The sequence below is a fragment of the Numida meleagris genome, unplaced genomic scaffold (assembly GCF_002078875.1).
Source record: "Numida meleagris isolate 19003 breed g44 Domestic line unplaced genomic scaffold, NumMel1.0 unplaced_Scaffold180, whole genome shotgun sequence".
In the NCBI taxonomy this organism is placed as follows: Eukaryota; Metazoa; Chordata; class Aves; order Galliformes; family Numididae; genus Numida; species Numida meleagris.
This window is the reverse complement of record NW_018363597.1, coordinates 34,212-44,348: the sequence shown is the minus strand read 5'-3', so window position 1 is coordinate 44,348 and position 10,137 is coordinate 34,212. Positions and strand designations below refer to the sequence as shown.

Sequence of the window (10,137 nt, the reverse complement as noted above, 5' to 3'; positions counted from 1 at the left end):
CAAGTGCAGCTGAGGAGGGAAGGAGAGAGGAGGATCAGCTCTTACCTTGTTGGTAGCTGTGAGCTGTTATGTGGGTTGGTATGCTTGAACAGTTCCTTCAATGTTTTTATCTCTTTAATTGTGATATCTTAAAATTAACCATGAGGAAAAGTTACTAGTTCTCATCGCTTATTTTCTTCTGTAGCCTGTACCTGTTCTAATTGGGTCTTGCCCTGCAAATTTAGGATTTATATGGAAAGGTGGGCTTCACAGGTAAAAATAAATGAATAAAATTGTACTGATATGTGCTGCCTTTATTTCAGCTGTAGGAGATATTGTCTAGATCAGTGAGAGGATTGTTAATGTAGTTTTCCTAAATGCAAATTAAATTAAAGATTAATGGCTGTGAAGAGTTCCAGAAGTTAAAGTGAAAGGTTTGTTTTGGGTGCTTCTTAGCCAGGCTGTTAAACAGTCATTAGTTCACTACCATTATTTTCACAAATAACAGCCCCTTAATTTTTCACTCCTGTTGTAAGATGATTTGACATCACCTCTACCCCACTTGGGAGGGGTTTCACTTTGGGACTTGGTAAGCAGTTCTGGCTTCCTTTAACAATTTAAAGTAGAGCTGTGTATGTCCACACACGTACCTTCTCAGGGTTTCAGTTGCTTGATTGTTGCAGAAGTGCCTGATCACATGTTTTGTGTTAGTGAGATTACTGTCTGAGGACATGCACCTGATTTAAAACCTTTATTTCCTGCAAACCATTTACTAATACTATATCATACCTATACAAGTCTAAACTTACAACACTGCTTTCGGATTATTCAGTGCTTCTCAACAGCATGTCTCTGTATTTTCTATCCCCTTTTCTGGAGGGGAAAAAAAAAAAGCATTATTTGGACATTTTCCTGACCTGCTGGCAGCCATCTTTGAAGCACCTCCGAACAATGGAGTCTGTTTCTAGCTTTCTAAGGTATGTTATATTTTCTCATGAGAAAGAACACAGAATATTTCTGTATGAGTTTCTGGGATAAATACAAATTTTAGGAAAGTGTACAAAATGACTGCAGTTTCTGTTTATTTTGCTTGCTTTTACAGAGTTATACTCAAAGCATAAATGAAACAGTAATTTGTTATTTACCGTAGTTATTTCAGCCTTTCCTGTAGCAACAGTTGATATTGTGGAGCTGGTTCCTAATGTATTTCAGACTGCATGGGACTTTTTTTAATATATGTTTCAGAGGAAGAAATCAGTAATATGAGGCTTGAACCGGAGAAGTATGGTATTCAGATGCCCCCCTTCAGCAAGATTGGAGGAATTCTAGCAAATGAACTCTCTATGGACGAAGCAGCGTGTGAGTTTCATTTTATGTGATTATTCAGGTATTATATACTAAGTGTCAGTTTTAATGTCCCTTGCTGTAAGAAAATACAGACCTTTTGGAGGATGGAAGAGGGTTCACATGCGCCCACCCCACTGATTTGGTTAGGTGGAAGATACTACTGAGAAGTGGGCCACCGTTTTTTGTCAGGAGCACAGAACCCTGCAGGTTTTGCTTTCCAGTTAACTTCCAGATAATTTTTCACTTCTCAGTCAAGTTCTCAGTATTTAACAGGGCTGTTATGTTTGTGAGTAACTAACAGGCTGTGACTTCTTTTTTCAGTACATGCTGCTGTCATTGCCATTAATGAGGCAATTGACCACCAGGTTCCAGCTGACACTTGCGGCAGTGAAGAACCCTAATGCCATGCTAATAAATCTTGATGATCATTTGGAATCTACTTACCAAGACACTCTCTACAGAGCAAAAAAAGATAAGATGGAGAATGCTAAAAACAGGGTAAATAAATTCTTCTTTTAAGCTAGCTATTTGTTTGCATTGCAATTTTATGTTGTAGTTTTAAACTGTAGGGGAATGCAGAGTTTGCGTTACAGTCCTGTATGTATACTATTAGGTAGATTTATTCCTGCTGATATTCTAATATTGGCCCCAGTAATCTATTTGCCTATTGCAGAAGACAGGCAGCAATAGTTGCATTACTCTGACCTGTCTGAATTATGGGTTGTGTATGTACATGCAACATTCATAACATCCTTTATACATTGCGAATGCTATCCTATTTTCAGACAATATTGGAATATTTTTATAACAATGAAATGGTGAGAATAACCACCTAACCTTCAGAAGGATTCCAGGTAATTGTAGAACACTGTATAACAAATATTCTCCTTATGTCTTCTGCTTTCTGTGTTCTGGAGCTCTCCTGTGTGTTCGTACAGAGCTTGTAAACTGGAATACGTTGTTTCTGTATGTCACGGTATTGTCTAAGGGTCTGCGTCCGTGACAAGGGGGGGACAGGCCCAAAAGAAAAAAAAAAACGAGAAGAGAGGAAGGAAAGAAAAAAAAAAAAAAAAAAAATCGCCGGCGACAAGAGCCAGCCCCCGGGCGGTCCGGCGGCTAAAGCGGCAGAGAAGCCGCGGAGCCGCAACCTGGGAAGAGGGGGACCCGTAGACGGATCTAACACAAAAAACAGCGGCACCGATCTGAGGAGGAACAACTAATTTTACTAAATATATCAAAATGAGGCTAGTAGAATTATGATAGAGGGTTTACAGGCTGAAAATCTTACACAGTAAAATGCAGGAGGACCACGTGCTTTCTCCGCCAGGCTGGGAAGAACAGACCCCGCGTCTCCCACGTGGCTTCACCACCCCCTCTCCCGCAAAGACCCCTGGGGAGTGCACCTCCTCCCCTCCCCCTCAGAGGGCCACACCAAAAAAGGCAGTTTACAGTAACTGGGGAATTAACCCTTTAACTGCCCGTACCTTACATGATGTAATGATGTGGAATACCGACAACAAAAAAAATCACAAAACCATAACACTGTACTATTTGTATTGGAGAGTTTGTGTACTTCTAGGATTTTTTGCATGGGTAGGTCACAGATGGGTGAACTCCCTTGTTCACAGCTCTATATAGACAGCTGTACTCACTGACTTTTTCCATGACGGGATCATAAAATGTCTTTGTGAAGACAAAGGAGACTGAGTTTTTATTTTATCTTCAGATTTCTTCAGAAAATTCAGAGGGAGAGAGAGAAATGTGTATGAAGAACTTCTGACTCAAGCTGAGATTCAGGGAGACATCAGTAAAGTGAACAGTAGGTGTCATGCTAAAATAACTAGGCCTTTAATCAGAACTATTAAAAATGATACCTCTGCTCCTCCTTGCTTTCTGTATCAGGCAGAAAGCTTCTGGAGTGCTAACATAAATGGAAGGCAGCTCTTCTGTTATGTTTTTTGTTTGTTTGAACATGTTACTGCTACATAGTTGTAAGCTGTATTTATTTTGACTTCTGCTGCCCTTCTTTAAGAGGGTGGATTGTCTGTGTTGCTGCTGGAGCTTCACATGCCACTCTGCTATCCTACTGAGTAACACAAGTTATATCTATCCTTCAGCCTCTCCTTGAAGTACTGCTTTACAATTGGCTTTGGAAGCCCTCCATTCAGGTCACATGCCTAATTTCACACCCATCAGGTCTAAGAGTATTTATTTCTGATCAGTAGGTTATATAAGTTATGGGACTTGTTCATTTAATCTTTCTCTGAAAATTCTGCTTTACTGTTGCTAGCGCGTGCAGCCCAGCCATATCAAAGATGGACCAAGCTTTGGAACAAGGAGATGCGTTAGCACTGTTTGAAGCTTTGGCAACACCAGCCCTGGGACTCTGAGGATTGCTACGAGAAAACTGTGACTGGTATTTCAAGCAGCTTTTGAGTGATAGACGGCAGAAACAGGAGGTACGCAAAAGCCTGGATCACTGTGATTGCTGATTTCAGTTTTTATTCATTTCCCTTTCACTGTATCGTTGTCCTTCGCTTGCAGTATGCTTGCATAAAAGTTTAGTGTCGCTATGGGAAAAACTTAACGTTAATAGAATAAAATAGCATACAATAAACAGTGTTTAGTTTTAATCTCTGCATTTGAAAGGCTGGTATAACGCTTATACATACAGGTATATGTAATTACAATACTTTGACCAAATTTTTAAAATATGTATAGAACTGTATAATATAGACATGTATTTCCTCTTATTTTACTCTTTTCAGTGCTCAGACAATGTGGATATTTGTGTTTTATAATTATCTATTAGATAAGCACTATATTACTTTCACTGTGCCTAATCAAGGCTGACATTAGTTTTTCCATTTCAAGCCAACTCTTCAGTGGATTTAGGTGCAGGTTGCTTATGTATGCTACTTGTAAAACTCACATAGTAGACTTAAAAAACAGTATTGTCTCAGTAATTACAATGTCATGCATGTTAATGGGGGAAAATAGGGTGCTATAAAGATGGTTATTTCTATGGTATTTCTTTAATGAATTCTTTCTTGAAAAGCTACACCCAAGTAGAGAAGTAAGGTATTGTGTGCCTTCAGATCCAAGAAAAATGCAGACAAATTAGTTGTACAGTTACAGCAAACTAGATCTCGGACACTGTGGTGGATACATATGTACTTGTTTGTTTCAAGTATAAAATACTGTGACTTGACCCAACAGTGGCTGCTGGAAAACATGTGGGGAGGCAGAGACTGCTGTTGCAATGTAGGGAGTATAGAAAGGCTTCAAAATGTTCAGGCTATGTAGTTAAAGTAAGTGGATGAAGGAACCTATTCGCTCATAGGACCTTTGAACCACAGTTCGAAGTAAAAGTAGTTGGAAAGTTGTTAGAGAACAATTAGGGAGCTGAATCTCTAGTAGGGCCTGGCAATTAAAATTAAGTCCTAGGCAAGTGTTGGATTTGAATTTCTGTTGATGTCTGGAGAGAGTAGCTGTTCATTCCAAGACTTTTATGTTTTGCTGAAGTTAAATCATTGGGTACTGAGCAGCTGATCTCACTGATAGTACTAGTCTTAAATAGCCAGAGCTGACAAGTGTCAGGTATCAAGTAATCACAGAATCACGGAGTGGTTGGGTTGGGAGGAACCTTGAAGCCCACCCAAATCCAGCCCCCCTGCCACGGGCCAGATCAGGCTGCTCAATGCCCAGCAAACCTGGCCTTGGGCACTTTCAGGGATGGGCCACCTGCAGCTTCTTTGGGCAGCCTGTTCCTGTCTCTCCTCTGCTGAGTAGCTTGAAACTGAGCAAAGTACTTCAGGTGTGGCCTGTCCATTCAGATCCTAATGACTTTCTGCTGTCCTGGGCAGCCTTCTGCAGTTGACAGTGCTTTGAACAGGGAGTTTGGACTTCGTGATCTCTAGAGATTGCTTCCAACATTAACTATTATTCCAACATTAACTATTCTGTGATTCTCTCATTTTTAAGCAGTCTTACTCCTTAAGGTAGGCCTTTCTGGGGCTGAAGAAAGTTTCTGCCTTAGTGTTTCTGGGCCTCAGGACTTAATTGGCAGCAGCTTTCAACCAAAGCTCTTTACATTTTTTGTTGTCAGGCTTTAATGCAGCTCAGTCAGCTCATCAGCTGCTGTGTATGTGTGCATGTGTGTATCAAGCATATCTCTGTGCAACCTATTTCAGTGCCTCACCACCCTCCCTTTAAAAGATTTTTTCCTTATATCCAACCTAAATCTACCCTACCCTCTTTGAGCATTTCTACTAATTGAATGCATTCTCTTCCTTGAATCCCTTCAGTATATGTTTGCATTTGTAGATCAGTCTGTATGTGTAATACTTCCACACAGTCCTTTAGCATCGGAACTGAGAGTCTGTTAAGTAATTTGTTTCCTGCATGTATGTGGCATTCTTTATTTGCAGGCTTTATGTGGCATTAAAGTGCTTTAAGGAAAGGCTGTTTCCGTTTGTTTGTTCCTTTTCCTGAGCTATTTACAGCAAATGAGCCAATGTGGTTTCACTCTCTCTGATTTTTTCTCTCAGGCTGGCATTGCAGGTCTTCTGCAGAAGGAGGATTTACAGGTGGGAGTGGATGCTGCTAACTGGGCAGCACAACAGTATCAGCAAAGTAAGGAGTGGCAAAAATGATAGTGACAAAGTGTCTGTGGATGTGATCAGAAAGGCGAGAAAGCATGATATTTGTGTTTACATGAGGTTACACCAGGTCTATCTCAGATCACTATGGGTGTTCTTTAAGTAGTCTGAGGCTACTAAAAACGTTAAAAATAATCATGACAACTGGCTCTAGTATCTTTTATCCAGCTGTTAAAATACTGCTTGAGATAACAGCACATCAGTTGAAATACTAAGCAATGTGGAACTTGTGTCCACCTTAAATAATGCTTTTTCTAGGCAGTTTGTATTAGATTTTGTTCTGTGGATCTGTGAAGGAGACCTGGATTGCTCCATGAGGTGTTAAAACTAGTTTCCCTGTTTGAGCTACAGAACTTTTAGCTGTTTCTTTCTTTTTTTTTTTTTATGGCTAGCTGTTTCTAAGTATCAGGTAGCAAATAAAACACAGATCACAGTGACTGGCTTTTTTAATCAGTTGCTTCTGATACCATGCAAAGCTCTCTTCTGGAGGGAGTTCCAGAAGCTTTCAGTGTTTAATTCTGGCTGTACAATAGCAATTAGTTCAATTTATAACACATAGAAAGAAAGCTAACAGGGATATGCTGTCAGGGGGTTTAAATTACAAGAGGGAGATAGTGGAAGTCTAATAACTAGGAGGCTGCCTTCAAAGTACCTTACTGGTTCCACACAGAGCTTGACGTGTATTTCCATATTTGTGCTATTTTAAAGTTAGCCAAAGTGCATCCACTGTAGAGTGTCTGGTACTGCCTCGACCAGTAATAGAGGAAGGAAAAATTGTTATGAATTACCTATGAAAAACATTGGCAATTTTGAGGCTTCTTATTGTCAGGTGACTGAGTTGGTGAGACAGTCCTCTGATAATTAGGCAAAAAGGTAAACTGGTTTAAAAACCAGTCTTATTTTAAAGAAGGCATTACGGAGTCTCGTTGTTTACAGTAATGGAAGACTGGCTGGGGAGATACTGACTGGAAAGCTTCGGTCATTGCCTGCCTTTTTTTTTTTTTTTTTTTTTTCCCCTATTTGGGATCTGATTATTGAGTACAGTAAAAGTGCTCACATTGCTGGGGACCCAGCTATCTGCCTTCCTCATTCTCATGCTGCCTCTTTGATGTGCTGCATCTTTGAACTTCTAGGGCTGGCAACAGTGACCAGAATTAATGCTGCAATTAGAATGGGTAATGCTGAGAAGACTATGGCAGAAATGATGAGTCCAGAGGCCCAGTTACCAGAGGTTCATGCATTTGCTGCAGATCTTTATCAAAAGGAGCTGGCCACCTTGCAGCAACAAAGCCATGATGTAAGTAATACTTCCTCTCTTATTTCTGTAAATGGATATGGATCACCAGGTCTACCTTGTCTGTTTCATTAAATGTGCCTGTCTTAAGTGTTTGTAGAACTGCATTGATGCTTAGTCGGTTCTGATGCAATAGTTAATCCTTAAATCTTGAGCTACTTGGCACTGTAAGATTCTATATTAATCTCTTGGTGTTCTCGCAATAGTTTGTGAAGAGCAAGTATAATTGATCTGTGTTCCTCTTTGTGTGCAGGGTAACCTCACCCATCTAGAATTATCTGTTGCTGTAGAGATGCTCTCTTCAGTAGCCCTGATTAATAGGGCTTTGGATTCAGGGGATGTGAGTACAGTGTGGAAACAGTGAGCAGTCCTGTCACAGGACTGACCAACATTGAGGACGAGATCTCAAAGGCGAGTGCTTCAAAGATTCGTGTCTCTCTTTGATACTACTTATATTCATGATAGTTTGGGGGTTTTTCTTGTTTTTTTTTTTTTCCCCTTGCACTTCAGGTTCTTTCACTACTTACTGCAATATTCATTTATTCTCTCTCTTGGCTCTTGCATCTTGTCTTTGCATTTACAATTTCTTACTAATCTGATTTATGTACTGTCTCCTGGACCTTTATCAAGGTTTCCCAATAAAGCTATGTTCTGGTACTACTCGGTTGTCAGTTACACTAGGCCAGCTCATCCACCGTGTTTTCTGCCTGGAACTCTTGTTGGTGTTTTAATGCTTTTCTTGGTTGTTTCACACTGGAGCCTACCATCTTGCTCACAGACTTTTGTCTTTTTCCTATTCCCTCTTTTCACATTTATTTCAGTTTCAACCCTTGTGTTACTTCTTCCATTTTACGTTTAGTTTTTGTTGCTGTCTTGTGTGTTCCCTGGCCAGTTTTTCATAACATGGTACTTACTGGTTTTGATTTTTCTTTGACAGATATATTGATGATCTGATGAAGCTGAAAGCTCAAATGCGTGCAGAAGTAAATTAATTTAACACGTGGAATGATATCCAGTCGTGTGGATTGTGTGAACTTAGTTGTGCATGAAGAACATGAAAGTAAGTTTTGCTTGATTAGTTCTAGTCTGATCCTAGATCATAAGGTGTGCTAAAACCAGGTGCATGCCAATACTAAAAGCTGTTGATTGATCCGTATAGACTGAGATAGTTGCCCTTTGCCACTGCTTGTCCTGCAGCCGAGTTCACCTGAAAAGGCTATGATCTGGAGAGGGCTAAATTTTAATGTCGGAGCCTGAAATCTCAATTAACTTGATTCCTGGATCTCCAAATAGACATGGGTTTCCTGTTTGGGTCACACAATTAGATGAATTGAAGCCACACAAATGCACACAATGTGCACGCGTGCACCAGAACACTAGTTTTGCAGTCTTCTATTTGTCAGAGATCACAGTAGAATCCTGGAATTTCATGTAGTCCAACCCTCGGTTTCTTATAACACTCCCATACCCCGTAAAACAATAGAGACAACAAAAAAACCCAAACCAGCAACCATAAAATGCAGAAAATCTTACAATGACATAAACTGTTTGTATAGGAAACTTCTTAATTCTTCCACCTGCTGCTGTTTCATACGTGCCCTTATGCGTGGATACTTTTTATCTAGTGTCTGAGGAATTCCTCAAGCCATCCCAACAGGTACTCTTCCGCTGTCCCGGTGATTTCAAATTCAGAAATGCTTTCTGATGAGGAGCTGTAACATGCTGTTTCACGCAGTAGTCTTTTTCTGCCGGTGTTGGCTAACTGATCAAGGACAATTACTGCTTATCTTCTGAGCCCTTTCCTAGGTCAAAAGTTATCATCTGTTTTTGTTAATTCTTCTGGCGATCAAGTAGTGTCAGTCTTAGTGTGTATGTGTTTTTGTGAGAAAGATTTTTCCTTTTCCTACTTTCCCCCAGCACCTGCAGGGAGAGAAGTGTATATAAAGGTGTACCTACTCTATATGTACACACTGTAGGAGGAAGCAAGCAGTCTGTACCATGGTCTGCCTAGATAATGGAAAGATGGCAATCTAAGGACAAAAAAAGAAAGAAAGAAGGGCATTCTAAGGGCTATGATAATACTGAGAGGGAAATGCAAGAGATGCTGAGAGAAGACATGCTGTTATGACCTAGACATCAGTGTGAAGGGATATTCTGATCACGCCTGAATGCTTTCCTTTGCAACCTACTTTAGCGAGCCCGCTTTTAGTGGAGGGTTTGGACTACGTGATCTCCAGAGGTTCCTTCCAACCCCTACGATTTTGTGGATCTGTGATTCTCTAAAGGAACTGCATAACAGTTCAAATTAAACAAATTTCATCTAGTTGCTGGTGATGTGGAAACTTAAGGTGAAAGATCTGGCATGCTAGCAGTCATGGAAGCAAAAAATAGTTAATGTTAGATCCTTTAGTAGAAAGCCTACAATTAGGTATTTATGTGTGTTAGGCTGTGAAATCACTAATAAAGTAGGATAGAGAACAGTAAGAACAAAAAAACATCACACTGCTGAATGAGCAAAGAGGAAGAATGGACTGACATTTTAAGTGCATTTTATTAAGTGCGCTGTGCAACTCTCATTGCTACTACTTGAACACGTTTTAAATTTTTAATTTCAAGTTTTCTGTCAAAAAAATAGAGAAACAAAGAATAAATTGGACAATACCTAGTTCTTGCTTCCTATCTTACTGATGTGTTTCTGCGTCAAAACTGGAGTTCTGCCTGCAATCTATCTTACACTTCTGTTTATCTATCAAGTTATCTTAAAAGCCGATTTGATTGCATGCATTTGAGAACAAAAGTAGATATATAAATATTTAAAATTTACTAAGAATTGATTTTTTACTAAACAGATCATTT

The 10,137-nt window shown here is 39.8% G+C and overlaps 1 pseudogene; it reads left to right on the top strand.

The window, feature by feature from the left end:
- The first annotated feature begins 972 nt into the window (after window positions 1-972).
- LOC110390684 overlaps window positions 973-10,137 on the top strand; it is a 30,129-nt pseudogene continuing 20,964 nt past the window's right edge.